This window comes from Mesoplodon densirostris, chromosome 11 (assembly GCF_025265405.1).
Source record: "Mesoplodon densirostris isolate mMesDen1 chromosome 11, mMesDen1 primary haplotype, whole genome shotgun sequence".
Lineage (NCBI taxonomy): Eukaryota > Metazoa > Chordata > Mammalia > Artiodactyla > Ziphiidae > Mesoplodon > Mesoplodon densirostris.
In genome coordinates, this window is record NC_082671.1 from 8,488,584 (window position 1) to 8,503,848 (window position 15,265).

General features: G+C 43.0%; 1 pseudogene; it reads left to right on the top strand.

Moving 5' to 3' along the window:
- The first annotated feature begins 12,964 nt into the window (after positions 1-12,964).
- LOC132498832 (pre-B-cell leukemia transcription factor 2-like) lies at positions 12,965-14,091 on the top strand (annotated as a pseudogene).
- The last annotated feature ends 1,174 nt before the right edge of the window (positions 14,092-15,265 follow it).

Below are 15,265 nucleotides of genomic sequence, written 5' to 3' on the forward strand. Positions count from 1 at the left end.
GCCGATGCAGGGGACACGGGTTCGTGCCCCGGTCCGGGAAGATCCCACATGCCGCGGAGCGGCTGGGCCCGTGAGCCATGGCCGCTGAGCCTGCGCGTCCAGAGCCTGTGCTCCGCAACGGGAGAGGCCACAACAGTGAGAGGCCCGCGTACCGCAAAAAAAAAGAAAAGAAAAGAAAAGAAAAGCTTAGTCTTTCAAAACTATTTATTTTCTTCTTGGGATCCGAAAATCCTATCTTGGAGGGCTATAGTTGACTGAGGACTTCCTCTTTCTCTTTATTTCCTGTAACAGCAATCTCTTTCTCTCCTGAAGCCTCATTTGGTGACTAGCTGAAAGGGAAATTTCACATAAAATGAAATGCGATAAAGGAAAAGGCGTTTAGTGTGTCTAAAAAGCCCCTGATATATAACTATTGTGTCTCTGTGTCTATGTATATATCTATCTATCACCATCACCATCATCGTCAATCCATTATCCCATCCATCTAATCTATTTTTTAGTGTCTATTTATATTGCTATTTTAATTAATTTCTTTATAGTCCAAACAATGCCACTCTGGTGTCTTCAACAATAGACCATTCTAAGATGTTTAAATATGAAAATAACATTCATTGTGATCTTTAAAAAAAACCCAAGCACTTAAATTTGACTTGACTTTAGCTTCCAGGAATTTCTCATTCCCAGCCCTGCCACCTTGTGGCAATCCTATAAACTGCACACCTGCAAAGTGGAACCTGATACTATTAGCCAAGTAGCATCCGTGTAGAAGCTGAAACCTTCATGCGTTGGACAAGTGCACAGATACAGTGAGTGGATTACAATTTGACCTTGGACTTTCACTGTGAAGATCAATCATTTAAATATTTGGAACTCAGAAGTCTAGAACCCATCAGGACTTTGTAAATATTCCATGTCTACTTGAGCTGAGGGCCGGCAGTAAGACCTGGGAAAGAGCAGGGGTAAAGAGTGGGAGGAATCATCAACACGAAAGTCTCCATTGCCTGGAAACCTCCCCATCCCAGCCACTCCTGGAAGAGATAGTGACCTAGACCTGGAGTGGAATGAGAGAGAGAGGTTTATTGTTTCCTTTTCCTTTTTCAAGAAGGTTGAGTGATTCAGAGGAGAATAGATAGATTTCCAGGTACTATAGAGCAATATGGTAAAAAATTTCTCTCTGATAATGATGGATAAGTTATTACCATTAAGGTAGCTAACTGTTAATATGTTCTTATTTTCAAAAGGATATGAGATGTCTACCGACTGCCACTTTTCATACAACAATTTAAATTTACATCATAGGAATATGTTTATTAATATACTCTGGGAACTGCAACTGTCAGGTGGGCTGGATATTACCTAAATGTGACCAAAGCATCTTCAAACTGTCCCCTCGGAGAAATCTGAGGCTGGAAGGCGAGGTTAGAGTGTGGCCTTGCGGGGAGAGCCAGCCTGAGGCCTACCCTCCTCCTCTTCCCATTTCTTTACCTCCCACACAGCCAGGGGCCTGGCCTGTGAGCAGGTGCTGTACCCCAGTCTGGGTGTCTTTGTTCCCTATAAACCGGCACCTTCAAATCTTGATGTGCAGAAGAATACCCTGGGAAACTTGTGACACACAGAGTCTATTTGCTAGGCCTGGGGTGTGGCCTGAGAACTTTCATTTCTAACAAGCTCCCAGGTCTTGCTGATGCTGCCGGCAGGTGGACCATGCTTTGAGAAGCCCTGGTCTAAACTGCACCCCCATCTCCACAGCAAACAGCAGGCCCCTGGCCACCCTCAGGACCAGGGTTGACCACTCGTTTTCTGCTCTTGGGAGCACGTGTTGGGAAGAGACCCAGGTTGGTTTTGAAGCAGGCTGGGCACCTTTTGGGCAGGGAATTCCTGGTTCTGAGAACCCAGATTGGTCTAGAAGGGGGATGGCATGGACTCCATCTGGCTGTGCATGTCCACTCTGCTCACAGACTCCTCTCCCTCTTGGGGGGCTGGCTGGGGGGCAGCCGGGGCAGTGTGCTGTAAAGTGCAGCATCCAGGGCGGGGCCTCTCTGGACTGAGTCTAAGGGGGGTTCTGCCTGGACACACCCTAATCACTGCACTGAGCCTGTGTTTTGCAGGAAGAAAAATGGTAAAGTGCCCCAACCAGGTGGCTCTGTGTCCTGAGCCCCACCCGGCTCTCAGGGCAGTACTGCTGGCCCTGGGCAGCTGCCTAGAGTGGAGGAGATCGGGTCTGTAAATATCCTGAAGACCACATCCCCCTCTCATCCTGGAGAAGGGGAATTTAGCCCCAGGTGACCTGTGCCTGCTGGACAGAGTGGACTTAGGGGCTAAGAGAGATCCCTGATGGGGAAACGTTAGGGTCTGTCAAAGCCCCATGTCACTATGAGCCCCTCAGTGCTCCAGGACCCAGTCTCCAGATCATTCTGAGAAGGGGGGGAAGACCAACAATCTCAACCCCCCCAACTTGATGGTTCCTACCTCATGCCTTCCACATGCACCTGTGAATTCCTGTGCTCCTGGTCCTCATTTTCTGCTGGGCTGATAATTATTCTTGTATTTCAAGCCTTCTTTCAGTTCTCTGCTTTGGCCCTGAGCTCTGTCACAGGGAAGAACAATGCTTGATTCCACCAACGATATTCTCCACGGGCCAACCGATCCCAGCACTCTGACCCTGAGAGATCTCACAGTCTGCAGAGATGAGCTAGGATGATTGGGGGAGAGAAGGCCATTCATGCTTTCTGATGCAACTTTTCTACGCCAGCCCTGGTCATGGGAGCTTGGTTCTCAGGGGCCCACGGAAGCAGGAGGTCAAAGGACCGTGTTGCTTATATAAGGAGATGTTGAAGATTCAGAAGCTAATTGGTGTTTGAGCTTCAGAAAGTGGCAGATGAAGGCTCCGATAGCATCTGAAATGGTAAAAGGTGTCGCTATTGGCTCTCAGTAGGGAGGATGTCATGAGATGGGTCTATAGAGATCTGTGTTGGTGCCCTGGTGCCTCGTCACAGGGTGATTTTGCAGCTGGGATTGTGACCTTGATGACTTGGGCATCAGGATGGCTCTGAACGGATGCCTCTCCCTTCAGGGACTCCGTTTCCTCCTCCTCAGCACTCTGTTGAGTGGGCAAGGTAAGAGTTGCCCTTCTTTCCTGGGGTCAACAGCAAGGGAGTGGACGCCTTGGGAAAGGGAAAGGTCTCTGGAGTTCTGGAGCCGAAGCCTCGGTGTGGACCCTCTGTTTTTGACTAAAAAGGAACCATGCTGACTGTGAATATTGGTTCCTCTCCTGTGGAGAGTCGACTGGCCGTAGCGGCAGGTTTTACAGAGAAATGATGCTTGATCTGGACTGAGGTGGGTCAGCTTCGGTCCCCTCCACTGTCTCCCTTGTTTTCAGGGAGCCTCTATGAGTCCCAGGGGCTCCCAGTGTGTGGAAGATCCAGCGATTGACCTCAGCTGGAACTCTGGGCTGTTCCCCACACACTCCATTTGCCTGCTGTGTAGACACTGCCCCTGGGATTCCCATGTTGTATGCGTTTATGCCCCTTTAGGCTCTGTGCTTGTGTGTGTGTGCTTGTGTGTGTGTGTGTGTGTGGAGAGCGTGAAGCCTGTCTGTGTGAGAGGAACAGGGCTGCTGAGGAGGGATTGAGTCAGTTGGTCTGTGAAGCACACAGGGTGCCCGCATGGCTGGGTGTCCTGTCAGCTGCATGTAACCAGATCATAGATACTCGTGCACCTGCCTGCTTCTCTCTGGCGCCTCTCCTCCAACCCCAGGGCCTCCCCTCCGCTTCTTGCAGTGCTTGCCCAGCACCGGGCTCTGTGAGAGGCTTTGCCTCCTGGTCTCACCTGTTCCCACCAGGTCCCTTGTGAAGCAGAGAAACCTGCGGGTACCTCTTGTTTATAGAGATGAGCTGATGCACAGCACCAGTTATATAATGTTTCCGAGTCCCTGCCCCAGTCCCTGTGAATTGCCTCCTGCTGTGCTGGGGTCCTGGGATGGTCCTTTCCCCTCCCTAGGATCTGCTGTGAATTCTGTAGGGTGCATTTTCTCTCTCTCTTGTCATCTTCTGTCCCTCCCTGGGGGCTGGTTTCCACTGAGTGAGAGGATGACAGGCATCAGGGATGGGCTGCAGAAAATCTAGTCCTCAGCCTGGAGGACGCGGCTCTTTCCGATTTGGGTCTTGGTCTGGCTGAGACTCAGTACAGCCCTGTCTCCTTTCAGTGCTCACTGTTGCCCCCTAGACCTCAGCTTCTAGTCCCACAGCTCTCTGTGGGAAGCCCCCTCCCTCCTAATCTCTGCTCCTCCAGTGCTGGGCAGATGCTAGTGAAAATTCTCCTCCTGGCGGCTGTGAAGTGCAGACGTGGGTTTTGGTCCTATGAGGGGGAGAGATAATGGATGTTCTGATACAAGGCTCCCTCCGCTTACTAGGAAAACTGTAGGAAACTTCCTCAGTAGTTTTATAAGAAGTAAGAACTTTTCACCAAAGCAAGCACTATTTTCATTTTCCATGAAACAACACTGTTCAGAGTTATCCTACTAAAATTTTATTCTACTTCATACGAGGTTGGACACTTGCTCTTTGTAAAACAGTGGTCTTGGCCTGTGTGAGCATCTGATGATTTCTGAGCTGGGCACACATTACAACAGTCTCCACCTTGAAATTCATGATGGGCATTGGCATCAAATTATCCCTCAAATGCAATTTATGCCATTATACACAAAAATGTAGACCCTCAAGATTAGATAATTTGGTATATATGATTTTGTAACCTGTTTTTACAATCAATAATATATTTTGGACATTTTTCTATATCATTAACTATGCTTTAACACACTAAAATGTTTTATTGTAGAATTAAAAAGCATAGGATTTCACAGGGATAGTATTGATATTTTTAATTGTCTTCAGTTATTTCACTATATGAATGAAATGCAATATACTCACCTAACCATCAGTATTGGGCATTTAGTTGTTTTCAACGTTTTTGCTATTTTGAAAAAAGTTGCTCTGAACTTCCCTGTATTTAAATGTAAGGATCATCCATGATTGTTTCTCTTAATCACATTTTAAATGTGGAGTTGCTGCTTTATAGGCTATGAGTACCTTTAAGGCTTTGGATACATAGAGATTAATGCCTGCCAGAAATGTTTGCACTGTATTTTAGTTCCACAAATATTGTACGAGAATGTTAGTTTCCACATACCCTCACCAACTTTGTCTTCTTATGAAGTTTTTAAATCTTAGCCAGTTTTGTAGGCAAAAACTGGCGTATATTAACCACTTTATTCCTTCATTTGTGAATTACTTGCTCATGACATTTGTCCTTTTAAACTTGTGATGTTTGTCATTTTTGTCATGATTTATATTGAAGCTCTTTGTCCTACTACTACTTACTCTCTACTAAAACGACAGCACCAGATACCTATACTGCATTCACTTATATGAACTCATTTGAGTGCACAGCAATCTTATAAGGAAGAATATATTTTTTACCTCCCAAAACAGATCACTGAGGCAAAGCAAAGTTAAGTCACTTGCCCAAGGTGAGACAGGTGTAAGAAGTAGAGGCAAGAATTGAACCCAAGCAGTTTGGGTGCAAGTCCTTGTCCTTATTGAATTATTCCATGTATAGGCCGAAGATATGTCCTTCAGTTTATTATTTTAATTTTATCTTTCCTTTGTTTTTAGTTTCATGGAAGTTTCTAATAATATTAATTGTCTATTAAAATTTCCCTTTTTTTCTGTTTTTGCTTTCAGAGCCTTAAGAATGTTCTTCTCCACTTCAAGTTTAAATAAATTATTTAATCTTTAATAATTTTATAAATATATTTAAATATATGTCAATATTAAATAACTGTGTAAGTTATTTTATATCCGATATGAAATTCTAATTTTATTTTTTCATATATCATTCTTGTAGCATGTCTTTTTCTTTTCTCACTGATTTGAATGCCACATAAAAAACATGCTAAATTACATCATTTCCATACCTTCTTTTTGGAATTTATGTAGACTTTCATTCCACAATATTTATTGATTTAAAGAGGAGCTTGTGGGGTATGAAATCCATACCCTTTGCAGTTCACCAGATGCTGAGGTACTAATGGTGATGAATGAAGTTTCCTGGCCCATAAAGCTTATAGTCTAGTGAAGCTGGGCACCAGAACAAGAAGTTATAATAAACTCTGATAAGTGCCATCAGTCGGGACACCAGTAGGGTTACTTAATCTGGCTGGGAGAAGCAGAAAACCTGTCCCTAAAGAAATAAATTTTAAGCTGAGACTATGCGTTCTAGAAATGAAGTTATTTAAAGTTTAGAATTTATAGTACTGACAGTAAATCCTAATATATAAACTCTTGTATGCATACATGTCTAGTATATGTCACTTTTATGTAATGTAATTTATTTAAATTGTTTATTTCAAGTATTAAAGCCTGAGAAATATATTCCAAGCTCCCATTACTATTATTCCTCTGTCAGTTTTTCCTTGCATTTGCAAAAGTTTTAGTCTATATACATAGTTTTTTTCTAGGTTTATTGGGATATAATTGCCATAAGATATGGTATAAGTGTATGGTGTACAATGTGATGCTTTGAAATACATATATGTATTCTCCAAGGAAGACATACAGATGGCCAAGAAGCACATGAAAAAAATCTAATTATCAACATCACTAATTATCAGAGAAATGCAAATCAAAACTACAATGAGGTATCACCACACATCAGTCAGAATAGCCATCATCAAAAAGTCTACAAACAATAAGTGCTGGAGAGGGTGCGGAGAAAATAGAACCCTCCTATACAGTTGGTGGGAATGTAAATTAGTGCAACCACTATGGAGAACAGTAAGGAGGTTCCTTTAAAAACTAAAATTGGAACTAGCAAATGATCCAGCAATCCCACTCCTGGGCATATATCTGGAGAAAAGCGTAATCTGAAAATATACATGTACCCCAATGTTCATTTCAGCACTATTTACAATAGCCAAGGCATGGAAACAACCTTAATGTCCACTGACAGAGGAAAGGATAAAGATATGGTACATATATACAATGGAATATTACCCAGCCATAAAAAAGAATGAAATAATGCCATCTGCAACAACATGGATGGACCTAGAGATTATCATACTAAGTGCAGTAAATCAGACAGATACAGACAAATATCATGTGATATCACTCATATGTGGAATCTAATTCTTAAAGAAAAAGATAAAAAATGAACTTATTTACAAAACAGAAACAGACTTACAGATATCAAAAACAAACTTATGGTTACCAACGGGAAAATGTTGGTGGGGGAGGGATAAGTCAGGAGCTTGGGATTAACACACACACACACTGTTATAAATAAGATGGATAACCAACACAGACCTACCGTATAGCACAGGGAACTCTACTCAATATTCTGTGATAACCTATATGAGAAAAGAATCTAAAAAAGAAGAGTATATGTATATGTATAACTGAATCACTTTGCTGTACACCTGAAGCTAACACAACATTGTAAATCAACTATACTCCAACTAAATTAAAATATTAAAAAAGAAATATGTGTTATGAAATGATTACCATCATTAAGTCAGTTAACACATATATCACATCACATAGCTACTTTTCATATGTGTGTTATGAGGACTTTTAAGATTGACTTTATTAGTAATGATCAAGTACACAATCCAGTATTATCAACTACAGTCACATGTACATTCCATTCCCAGAGCTTATTCATGTTATAAGTAGAAGTTTGTACCCTTTGACCACCTTCATGCATTCCTCCCACCCCCACCCCTGCCCAGGCAGCCACCAATTTACTCTCTGTTTCTATGAGTTTGGTATTTTAGATTCCACATATAACGAGATCAAACAGTATTTGTTTTTCTCTGTCTTACTTATTTCATTGAGCATAATGTCCTCAAGGTCCATCCATGTTGTCCCAAGAGACAGAATTTCCTACATTTTTATGGCTGAATAATTATCCCATTGTGTGTATCTATATCTACATCCGTAATATCTATGCCTGTATGTAGACTTAAACCTACATCTTTATCTATAGATATATCTATAAATCTATGCATCAAATATTTATCACATTTTCTTTATCCTTATAATTGTCAATGAACACTTAGGTTGTTTCCATGTCTTGGCTCTTGTGAATAATGCTGCAAAATGATAGGAGTGCAGATATCTCTTCAAGATCATGATTTCATTTTTTTTTTTTTTTTTTTTTTGCGGTATGCGGGCCTCTCACTGTTGTGGCCTCCCCCGTTGCGGAGCACAGGCTCCGGACGCGCAGGCTCCGGACGCGCAGGCTCAGCGGCCATGGCTCACGGGCCCAGCCGCTCCGCGGCATATGGGATCCTCCCAGACCGGGGCACGAACCCGTATCCCCTGCATCGGCAGGCGGACTCTCAACCACTTGCGCCACCAGGGAGGCCCATGATTTCATTTTTTAAGGTAAATACTTGAAGTGGAATTTCTGGATTACATAGTAGCTCTATTTTTAATTTTTTGAGGAACCTCCATATTGTTTTCCATAGAGGTCATACCTATTTAAATTCTCACCAACAGTGTACAAGGTTTCCCTTTTGTCCACATCTTTGCCAACAATTTTTATCTCTTGTCTTTTTTTGAAATAGCCATTGTAAGCGGTGTGAGGTGATAACTCATGGTTTTGATTTGCATTTTCTTGATGGTAAGTGATGTTGAGCACCTTTTCATATACTTACTGGTCATTGGTACATCCTCTTTGGAAAAATGTGTATTTACATCCTTTACCCATCTTACAATCATATTATTTTTGGTTTTTTGTGAGGTTTTTCTTTTGCCATTGATTCATGAGTTTCTCACATATTTTGGATATTAGCCACTTGTCAGATATATGATATGCAAGTATTTTTTCCATTCTGTAGGTTGTCTTTTTATTTTGTGAATTGTTTCTTTTGCTCTACAGGAGCTTTTTAGTTTGATGTAGTCCCACTGTTTATTCTGATTTTGTTGCTCGTGCTTTAGGTGTCATATCCAAAAACTCATTGACAATACCTATGTCAAGGAGCTTCTTTCCTATATTTTTTCCTAGAAGTTTTATGGTTTCAGAGCCTAAAGGAATTTAAGTCTTTAGTGTATTTTGAGTTAATTTTTGTGAGTGGTGTAAGACAGGGGTCTAGTTTCATTCTTCTGCATGTAAATATCCAGTTTTCCCAGAGTCATTTATTGGAAAGACTATCTTTCCCCATTGAGTATTCTTGGCTTCCTAGTCAAACATTAGTTGACTGTATATGCTTGGGTTTATTTCTGAGTTCTCATTCTGCTTTATTGATCTATGTGTCTATTTTCATATCATTTCCCTACGGTTTGGTTACTACAGCTATGTAGTATATTTAGAAATCACAAATCCAGGTCTGTTTGTTTTTTCCAAAGATTGCTTTGGCTATTTGAGGTCTTTTGTGGTTTGACACAAATTTTAGTATTTTTTTTTTTCATTACTGTCAAAAATGCCATTGGTCTTGATAGGAATTGCCTTGACTCTATAGATAGCTTTGGGTAGTATGGAATTTTAACAGTATTAATTCTTCTAATTCATGGACATTGTAGAGATTTCCATTTATTTGTGTCTTTTTCACTTTCTTTCATCAGTCTTATACTTTTTATAAGATCTTTCACCTCTTTGGTTAAATGTATTCTTAAGTGTTTTATTGTTTTTGATACAATTTTAAAAAATAAATTAATTCACTTATTTTTGGCTGCATTGGGTTTTTGTTGCTGCACACGAGCTTTTCTCTAGTTGTGGTGAGTGGGGGCTAGCTCTTTGTTGTGGTGCATGGGCTTCTCATTGCAGTGGCTTCTCTTGTTGCGGAGCATGGGCCCCCAGGCACACGGGCTTCAGTAGTTGTGGCTCACAGGCTCAGTAGTTGTGGCTTGTGGGCTCTAGAGAGTAGGTTCAGTAGTTGTGGCGCATGGGCTTTGTTGCTCCGCAGCATGTGGAATCTTCCCAGACTGGGGCACAAACCCGTGTCCCCTGCATTGGCAGGCGGACTCTCAACCACTGTGCCACCAGGGGAGCCCTCGTTTTTCTTAATGTATGCATTTATCACTATAAATTTCCCTCTTACAACTGCTTTTGCTGCATTCCATACTGTTAGTATGTGTGTTTCCACTTTAGTTTCTCTGAAGATATTTTAAAATTTCTCTTTTGATTTCTCTGTTGATTGGTTGTTCAGTAGCATGTTGTTTAAATTCCACATATTTGTGAATTTTCCAGTTTCTTTCCTGTTGTCTTCTACTTTCCTGTCATTGTGGTCCAAAACATATTTTCATTGGCAGGTGGATTCTCAACCACTGCGCCACCAGGGAAGCCCACCCAAAACATATTTTACATTATTTCTATATTCTTGAATTTGTTGATATGTTTGGTAGTTTAATATATGGTTTATTTTAGAAAGTGTGTATTTTTGAGAAATGTGTGTATTTGAGAAAAATTGCTACTCTGTTGCTGTTAGTTGAAAAATTCTGTATATATCTGTGCAATCAATTTGGTTTACAATGTTGTTCAAATCTGCTGTTTCCTTACTGGTTCCCTGTCTGGATAATGAATCCATTGATCTTAATATATTTAGGTGCTCTGATGTTGGGTACTTATATATTTATGAGTATTATATCCTCTTGATAAATTGACCCCTTAATCAATATTTAATGGCCTTTTTTCTCTCTTGCTACAGCTTTTGACTTAAAGTCTACTTTGTCTAATATAATTATAGCGGTCTCTGCTCTCTTTTGGTTTCCAGTTGCCATGGAATATCTTTTTCCATCCTTCACTTTGAGCCTATGTGTGTCCTTGAAGCTGAAGTAGGGCTTCCCTGGTGGCGCAGTGGTTGAGAGTTCACCTGCTGATGCAGGAGACACGGGTTCGTGCCTTGGTCCGGGAGGATCCCACATGCCGTGGAGCGGCTAGGCCTGTGAGCCATGGCTGCTGAGCCTGCGCATCCAGAGCCTGTGCTCCGCAATGGGAGAGGTCACAACAGTGAGAGGCCTGCGTACCGCAAAAAAAAAAAAAAAAAAAAAAAAAGAAGTGAGTCTCTTGTAGGCAGCTATACTTGGGTCTTGTTTTATTTATCCATGCAGTTATTCTATGTTTTTTGATTACAGAATTCAATCCATTTACCTTTAGAATAATTATTGATAGGTAAGACTCATTAATGCCATCTTATTAATTGTTTTCTGGCTGTTTTGTACTACTCTTACTCCTTTCTTCTCTCTTGCTGTCTTTACGTATTGCATATTTTCCATTGTGGTATGCTTTGATTCCCTTTTTAAAATTTATTATGGATCTATTGTAGACTTTTGCTTTGTGGTTACCCAGAGTTTTACATAAAACATCATATATATATATATATATATATATATATATATATATATATCAGTGTATTTTATGCTAATACTAATTAACTTTTATTGCATACGAAACTCTACCCTTATCCTCCTCCCCACATACATTTTATGTGTTTGATGTCACAATTTACCTATTTTTGTATTGTGGATTCATTGACAATTGTACCTATAGCTATTTTTAATACTTTTGTCCTTTTACTAGAGTAAAGTATTTAACACACCACTGTATTATAGTATTAGGGGATTCTGAATCTGGCTATATGCTTACCTTTACCTATACCTAGTGTGTGTGTTATATTTTCATATGTTTTATGTTAGTAATTAGTTTCCTTTCATTTTGGCTTGGAGACCTCTTATCAGAAGTTTTTGTAAAGCAGGTCTAATGGTAATGATCTCCATCAAATTTTGTTTGTTAGGGAAATTCTTTATCTCTCGATCACTTCTGAATGACAACTTTGTTGAGTAAGGTATTCTTGGTTGGCAGTTTCATTTATTTTTTTCTTTACTTCCCTTCCTTCCTTCCTTCCTTCCTTCCTTCACTTTCAATATGTAATCAATCCTCTCCTGGTCTGCAAGGTTTCTTTTGACAAATCTGCTGATCTCCTTATGTGAGTTCTCTTATGTGACAGAATTTTTTTCTTCTCTTTGGACTTTTAAAATCCTCTGTCTTTGATTTTAGACAGTTTATTATGTGTGTCTTGGAGAAGACTTTTGGATTGAAATTTTGGGATGACTTATTAGCCCCATGAACTTGGATGTCCACATCTTTCCACAGGTTTGGGAAATTCTCAGCCATTATTCCTTTTCTCCCTCACTTCTCCTTCTGTGACTCCATTGCATACATTGTTTCTCTTGATGGTGTCCATCATTCCCACTGGTTTTCTATGTTCCTTTTCATTCTCTTTTCTCTTTTTGCCCCTCTGATTGGATAATTTCAATTGATCTTTATTCTAACTCATTGATTCTTTCTTTTGCTTGGTCAAGTCTGTTGCTGAACCTCTGTATTGAATTCTTCAGTTCATTCTTATTATTCAGCTCCAAAATTTCTGCTTAGCTCTTCTTCTTCTTTTTTTTAAAAAATATTTCCTATATCTTTATTGTTCTCATCTTATTTATATTGTTTTCTTGGTATCATTAAATATCTATATATGTTCTCTTGTAGCTCTCTGAGAATCTTTGTTATATTTTTAAATTATTTTGAAATGTTCATACTGTCTCTCTCCACCGCCGGGGGGCTGGGGTCTCCTGTGTTGGGCCCAGATGGTACCCCAGGTCTCCGTTCAGGGCCACGGTGAACCCCGGGGAGAGCCGGGAGGGGGAGGAGACCAGGCAGGGGTTGGGGCGGGGAGAGCAGCAGCCCCAGCGAGTTTGGGGGAGTAGTAACCAGGTGAGGGGGGAGGGGCGGAGCAGGGAAGGGCCTCAGGGCTCCCCCCACCTGTGGACAAGTGGCTGCTGGGGCCGACCCCTCCAGGTGGGGGTTGGGAGGCCTTGGGTTGGTGGGTGGGGAGCCTGGGGGCCCTGCTGAACCTCCCAGTGGCAGAGACCCCAGTGGGGCTGGGGGTGGGGTCCCGGGAGGCTGAGGGAAGCAAGACATGAGGGACATTCTGTAGCAGATAATGACCATCACCGACCAGAGCCTGGATGAGGCCCAGGCCAAGAAACATGCCCCAAACCGCCAGCGAATGAAGCCTGCCCTCTTTAGCGTCCTGTGTGAAATCAAGGAGAAAACCGGCCTCAGCACTCGAAGCTCCCAAGAGGAGGAGCCTGTGGACCCACAGCTGATGAGCTTGGACAACATGCTTCTGGCAGAGGGTGAGGCAGGGCCTGAGAAAGGGGGTGGCTCAGCGGCAGCAGCTGCCACCGCTGCAGCCGCCAGGGACGGTGTGTCCCCGACACCTCCATCGAACACTCCGATGATCGCAGCAAAGTTGCCCAGATTTGCCACATTTACCACTCGGAGCTGGACAAGTATCAGCAGGCATGTAAAGAATTCACCAGCCACGTCATGAACCTGCTGAGGCAGCGGAGCCGCACGCAGCCCGTGGTACCCAAGGAGGTGGAGCACGCAGTGAGCATCGTCCACCGGAAGTTCAGCGCCATCCAGATGCAACTCAAACAGAGCACCTGCGAGGCCGTCAAGATCCTGCGTTCCTGCTTCCTGGAGGCCAGATGAAAAAGCCGTAACTTCAGCAAACAGGCCACTGAGGTCCTGACTGAGTATTTCTACTCCCACCTGAGTAACCCATATCTTAGTGAGGAGGCTAAGGAGGAGCCGCCAAGAAGTGCAGAATCACTGTCTCTCAGGTCTCCAACTGGTTTGGCAACAAGCGGATTCGCTATAAGAAAAATATTGGAAAGTTCCAAGAGGAGGCAAACAGCTATGCCATCAAGACGGCTGTGTCAGTCACCCAGGGCGGCCACAGCCCCACCAGCTCCCTGACACCCGCTTCCTCTGCAGGCTCTGGTGGCTCTTTCAATCTCTCAGGATCCGGTGACATGTTTCTGGGGATGGCGGGCTCACCGGAGATTCCTACCCTGCCTCCCAGGTGGAATCACTTGATGGGGCCGGGGGCTACGGGGATAACCTCGGGGGAGCCAGATGTATAGCCCTTGGGAAATGAGGGCAAACGGTGGCTGGCAGGAGGCTGTGACCCCATCCTCAATGACATCCCCGACAGAGGGACCAGGGAGCATTCATTCTGACACTTCCCACTGATCTCGCCCCTCAGGGCCACAGGGGTTGGGGGCTCACAAGGCAACTCTTGAAGAGGACGCAGGCATCCAGAGGACAAAACCCAGACACAGGGGAAGCACAGGTTAGAGAAGGGCAAATGGGGTCATCCCCTCCCTGGGCAGACTCTCTCATTGCTGGGGTGGGGGGTGATGACTACATGGCAGGGAAGATGGGGTCCCTTAAGGGGAGAGTGAAGTCTGTCTCCCCTTTTTTCCTTTTTTCATTCTTTTTGTTTCTCCCCCTTTCTCTCTCACACAGAAACACACACACCCAGAATCCTATTTTTCAGATTTTTCCTCTCCTCTCCTTCTCTTTCTCTCATACACACACATACAGCTATTCTGTTTCTTTCTCTCTCTTTCTCTCTCTCTGTCTCTCTCTGGGTTCCTGCACTCGCCCCCACCACGGCCCCCCCCCCACCACCACTTATATGCTCTGGGATCTGCGGAGATGCCAGCCCTGCCCAACCAGAGATGTCAAAAATGGGGACATGACTTCTGGACAGAGGACATGGGCCACGCCCCCTGTCCCTCCCCAGCCCCTGCCCCTCCACATGGCTTTATTACCTGATACCAGCTCATCTTAAACCAATAGAACTGTTCTGTGGACGAGAGTGTCTGACTCAGATATCTACCTCAGAGGGAGTTTCTGCTACTTTCGGGAATTGTTGACTGGGCTTTGGGGTTGAAACTTTTTTTTTTAAGGAAAGAAAAATTAACCCTGGGATCCATCTGTATTTTTAAAATTTTATTTCAGGGTTTTCTGTTGTTCGTGGTGGTTCTTAATTTTTAATTTATTTTGGGGAAGTAGATGTTTTTATAAATACGTTGATTTAAAAAATTTTTCTTGTTTTTCCTATATTAGGGGTGATAGCCAAAGGGGTCATGATAAGAGAAAGGGGAACAAATAGAACTGGTGTAGAGGCCTGCTTGGATCCAGTCCTGTCCATCAGGAAGTACATTTAGCAGGACCCCACGCCTGCCCCCCAAAATCACTTAGGTGCTCTCCTTTGCTAAAGTCACTGAGGTGTTCTTTGCTTGTACAGGCAGCTTTCTGCTGTATTTGGTGTGGAGGGAGTCAGGGCTTGCTCAGCCAGCTTATCCCGCCTCTTCCCACCACCATTGGGCAGGACTAGACTCAATAATTTTGAGCAAAT